Genomic DNA, 6,000 nt, shown 5'->3' on the forward strand with positions numbered 1-6,000 from the left:
CTCGGCGCCATTTTCTTTCGGTTGCCTCTGGCTGCGCCGTCGCCGGCAGCCATGATGGATGCGCCTCGTCCGTTCTTCCGGGAGGTGATCCGTCGACGACGTCTCGGTTGGGTTCAAGTCCTCTCCACGACGCCCGGTTCACACCGAAGTGCTGTTTCTGAGCCGAACGTTCCCGCTGGCCCCGGCTGAGCACAGTCGGCTAGCAGCGAACCAAAACGTGGGTGGGGTCCCTTGGCCGCCGTTCATCTCGGCGCGGCCTCCGGAGGCCCTCGGGAGACCCTTGGCGCTCTCCGGAGACGAAAAGGCTCAAAAGCTGTGGCCTGTAGACACGGAAGAGGTGAAGGCATAAGCACGTGTGTCTAACCAGGCCGGACGGCGTTCCTCTCGCTCAATTCCTTCTGAGCTGGCGTCCAGCCTCCTGCTTGCTTCTCTCCCAGACTGAACTTCAGTCTCCCAAGCAAGGCCGGATGGTGTCGCAGAATCGTCAAGCAGCTAGGGCCCTCCGAACAGCTCATCTGTCGTCTCTTTTGTTTCTTTCTACAGATGGGAGATTTGAGGTCCCTCGCTGTGGGGCTGAGTGTTGTCTCCTACTCTGTTGAGAATGTTTCCCAAATTACTATGAAAGCATAGGGAGAGGAGCTTTGGTGACGAGCCGTTCAGGTGTCTCTGGCTGGGACCATGGACGCAAATGGGCAGTGGGGATCACTGGACAAGTGTCGATCGCCTAATGGGCCAAGCGCTGTGCTAGGCCCTGGGGTTAGAGCAGTGAACTTCCGGGTTCCTGCCCTCATGGAGTTTATACTCTAGTGGGGGAGAGGAGACAAATGGTAGGTTAAGTATCGCCAACTAAAACAGAAAAAAGAGAGGAAGGGCATAGTACTTGTGTGCCCGTGGGAGAGGGGAATGTGTAGGTGTCCTAGCGTTACTTGCCTAGAATGCCCTGGGGAAGGCCTCCCTAAGTAAGTGGCATTTAAGCAGAGAACTACAGGGAAGGAACATGTGCAAAGGCCCTGAGGCAGAATGTGGCCCGGCGTATTTTGAGGAGGAAGAAAGAGAGGGGGCCAGATTGTGAACTTTATCTTTTCCTTTTGGTAAAATGGAAATCTCCAGAAAGTTTTCAGCCGAGTGACATAATGAAAGGACCCCTATGATGACAGTGTGGAGAAAAAATTGAGAGTGGGCTAGTGCAGCAGGAGGCAGATTAATTAGGAGGTTGGTGCAGTAGTCCAGGCAAGAGATGATGGGCTTGGTGCAGGTTAATAGCACTGGGTGAAAGAGGAACGGTCTGATTGGAAATTTAGCCAGTGATTTGCTAATGGGTGGGATAGGAAATAATAAAGACTCAAGGATAAATCTTGTAGGAGTGGCACAACGGTCAAGCTCCCGTGATTTAGAACGTATGGGCGCTGAAAGAATAATTTGGACTAGTTTGCCTGTTTATCATGGATGCTAAGTAATTAAATCTGAGGCTCTCCATATAACAATTTATAAAGTAAGGTAGCTCCACTGAAACCCTCCCTACATTTTGCTGAGGAGAAATAATTTGTATTTTGCTACGAGATCAGGTCCTTGTCTGACAGCATCTCCTAGCTCCTTTGTCTTTATAAAACTTTTCACTGCATGCAATTCTATATTTATGTCATTAATTGATTAATACCACGTCCAAAAAAAGTGAACTTTTAGTCTTCCTATGTCAGACAAGTTTTTGATTATAAAGTGAATCCACAGTATGCATTTCTCATTCTTTTTTTTTTTTTTTAATTTTTTTAAATGTTTTTTTAATTTATTTTTGAGACAGAGCATGAACGGGGGAGGGTCGGAGAGAGAGGGAGACACAGAATCTGAAACAGGCTCCAGGCTCTGAGCTGTCAGCACAGAGCCCGACGCGGGGCTCGAACCCACGGACCGTGAGATCATGACCTGAGCCGAAGTCGGACGCTTAACCGACCAAGCCACCCAGGCGCCCCCGAGGAATTTTAGGACAGCGAAACTATTCTGTGTGGTACCATGATGGTGTGAATACGTATTATTATACATTTATCGAAACCCAGAGAATGTACAACATTAAGAATGAACCATAATGTAAACTACAGACTTGGGGTGATGATGATATATCGACGTAAGTTCATCAATTGTAACGAATGTGGAGAGGGTTGATAATGGCGAGGGGCTCTATGTGTAGGACAGGAGGTAGATAGGAACTCTCTGTACCTTCCTCTCAATTTTGTTGTAATTCTAAAACTTCCCTAAAAATAGAAACCCTTAAAAAAAAACAAAAAACCCTGAGAACCGATGACCACGGAATGCTCATGCTCACCATATCCTAGGCATGTGCTATGAGCTGTTACTTTATTTTATTTTATTCTCATCTGTAAACGAGGTAACAGTACCCCATAGGATTTTAGAGCCAATGAAAATCCCATTCAGAGCGGCGTTGCCTGCTATCATCTCTCAGAAGAGATCACTTTCTCAGAATGAAGGGAAATATCACTTTCTCAGAAAAAAGGCTGAGGCTTAGGAAGATTAAGTCACTCAGCCAGGGTCACAGAGCCATTGGCATAGCTGGGACTCAAACCGAGGTGCTCGGAGAAGGTTTTCACATAGGACTGGTGACAGTTTGGGCCAGAGAATTCGTTGGGGGGGGGGGGGTTGTCTCACGCAGTGTAAGCTGTTTAGCAGCATTCCTCAACTCCACCCACTACAGGCCCATGGAATCTCCCCCCTCCTCCAAGTTGTGGCAACAAAATGTCTCCTCGGGAACATCGAGAATGACTCCGAACGGGAACCACTGTTTTAGGACCCCTATGCTACACTCCCTCCCTGCGGGATCCCAGGATGATCATTCTCTTTCAGTTGTCAAGTTTTCCTGCGAATTTGGTTTGCCTTCTGCACTCCGTGTGCCAATACCAATGCCATTTTCAATTTTATCTGTTTTATTGTTATCACAGCAGTAAAATTTGTATTCAAAACCCAATTGCCAACCACGAAGAGAGTTATTCCTCTTTAGATTTAAAGCCATAGGTTTTTGTTTTTAAGCTACTTTTACCATCAACCACCCATGCTAAGTTCTATACATACATTCTCTCTTCTCAGTGATACAACTCTGCAATTTGGGTCATTAAACTCACCCAGAGGTGAAATGCAGTTGCCCCGCTTTCTGTCTTGGTAGGACTGACGTTAGTTTTTTGCTAGCTTGGTTCGTTGTACTTTAGATATAAGTTGAGAATACGGACATACTTAAGTCAACAAAGGTAACTTAAAGAAGTTGCCTTTAAACTATGGTATGTGAGGGACACACTGAAACAGAGTTTTTAGGAAATCTATTTCCAAAGCATGAACTTTCATACATACTTTTCTCTAAAATTGGTAAAACTGAGAAATATATTTAAAATGTCACCCTCCGATTTTACAAACAAAAAGAGTATTGCTCTTCTATCCAAAATCTCACTATGGGGGCGCCTGGGTGGCTCAGTCAGTTAAGCATCTGACGTAGGCTCAAGTCATGGTTTCGCAGTTAGTAGGTTCAAGCCCCGTGTCGGATTCTGTGCGGACAGCTCAGAGCCTGGAGCCTGCTTCAAATTCTATGTCTCCTTCTCTCTCTGCCCTTCCCCTGCTCGTGCTCTGTCTCTCTCTGTCTTTCAAAAATAAACTTTGGGGCACCTGGGTGGCTCAGTCGATTGAACATCCGACTTCGGCTCAGGTCACGATCTCACGGTTCGCGAATTCTGAGCCCCCGCGTCGGGCTCTGTGCTGATAGCTCAGGGCCTGGAGCCTGCTTCGGATTCTGTGTCTCCCTCTCTCTCTGCTCCTTCCCTGCTCACACTCTGTCTCTCTCAAATAAAGATTAAAAATAAATAAACATTAAAAAAATTTTTTTTAATCTCACTATGGACTTTGCTATGCATGTAAAACCTCAGAGGTGCTGAATACAGGGACAATTAGAAATGACGATATTGAAGTGAGAAAAGGAAATGATTCTAATGACTTGGTAACACATCCTTTTGCAAAGTAAGAGATTTCCAGTTCTTTGCTTTCAACAAATGGAAAGAGGACCACGTAGAATTTTCAGCCAATAGATTGTCAAAAATAATTTAAGATAGATTACTAGATTTTTGGCATATAACTTGAAAGATTAAAGAACTGAGTGACATTACTATAACAAAGTTCTTTCCATTCCCACCTACTAAATTATGTGATCAAAGAATCTCAGCACTTATAGCTGTAAAAAATGTAAAAAAAAAAAAAAAAAAAAGAATACCCAAAAGTAATACTATTCCATGGATACAGGATCTTTTTTTCTTAATCTGCCTCCATCTTGTTTTTAAAAAGATACATTCCCAGGACACTCGGCTAGCTCAGTAGGAAGAGCATGCAACTCTTGATCTCAGGGTTGTGAGTTCAAGCCCCATGATGGGTATAGAGATTACTTAAATAAGTAAACTTTTTTAAAAAGTTAAAAAAAAAGATACATTCCCAATAAAAAATGTACTATGTTTAATAGTTATTAAGAGGTTTGATGTATTTATGATGCTTTGTTTGTGTTCTAATAATAGTTATAATGATAACTTAATCCAGAAGAAATTTTAATATGTAGAGCCTTAGAATCATAGGAAATGAGAAAAAAAAATTGAATATTTGTGCCACAATTCTGGGTGACAGAGAAATAAAATTAAATGATGAATAAGACATTGGATATAAAAAACATGGGATGAAATTCTGGAAAGAAAATAAGAGTTCAAAGAGGAAAGAAAACCATATAAAATAAAAAGAAAACCATATAAAACCATTTATTATTATAAAGAATAATAATTTAAGTAATAATAATATAAATTATTCATATATTTTTATTTTTTTTAAGATTTTTAAAATTCTTAAGTAATCTCTACACTCAGCGTGGGGCTTGAACCAACAACCCCGAGGTCAAGAGTCTAATGCTCTACCAATTTAGCCAGCCAGGTGCCCCTCCTATTCATGTATTTTTAAAGGGAGATGCTGGGTATCAAACTGCTATGGTATTTAAATTACACTGGGTTACATTTAAAAGAGTGATGTGACAGTTTCATTTTAAAATGTCAATATTTGGGGTGCCTTGTGGCTCAGTTGGTTAAGCATCCAACTCTTGATTTCGACTCAGATCATGACTCATGGTTCATGAATTCAAGCCCCACATGGGGCTCTATGCTGACAGCAAGGAGCATGCTTGGGATTCTCTCCGTGCCTCCCTCACTCACGTGCGCTCTCTCTCTCTCTCTCTCTCTCAAAAATAGATAAACTTAAAAAAAATAATTTTTTAATGTCAATGCTTTGGGGAAGGGAGAAAATAAAATTTTTAAAAATTAAAAAATAAAATAAAATGTCAATACTTCACCATATCATAAATTCCATCCTTTCAAACAATTTAAACCTACAATGAAGAAGTTTAGGTGTCAGCATACATTCTGTTTTCAGAATTTTCTTAGGGTCCTATTTGAAGACTGCTATTCCAAAAAGGCGAACCCAGACCAGGTGGCCATGCTCCGTCTAGAACGGGTGCTTCACTGTCCAGCTAATTGCTGCTAGGCAGAAATTTAGGCCGAGAGGTGTTAGTTACGGACTCGAGTTGAATGTGTGTGTTTGTGGCTTCTGTATTAGAGAGACATAGGAGAATGGAATCCCACTGTCACTGTTTTTCAACTCCGCTATTCTGTATAAATCTCTTGCTTAAAAACTTTCCACGGCTCGCCATGGCCTGAGGACCCCGTTTTAGTTCCATAGTCTGACTTTGAAGGCCTTCCAAATTCTGGCTCTAACCTCTCACCACCTGCCTGCTCCGGCAAATCTCTATTCTCTAGCCTTCACCCACATTTAAAATATTTATGCTAAAATAAATAAATAAATAAAATAAAATATTTATGCTAACTTTTGTGATTTTTGTTAATCCTTGTCTATACGTGCGAGTAGAAAAACTCAAGGTCTACTTCTGTCCCCTCCCTGCTTGGAAACTTGGAGAAGTGATCTCCT

The sequence above is a fragment of the Panthera pardus genome, unplaced genomic scaffold (assembly GCF_024362965.1).
Source record: "Panthera pardus isolate Hobbes unplaced genomic scaffold, ASM2436296v1 HiC_scaffold_6, whole genome shotgun sequence".
NCBI classification, from domain to species: domain Eukaryota; kingdom Metazoa; phylum Chordata; class Mammalia; order Carnivora; family Felidae; genus Panthera; species Panthera pardus.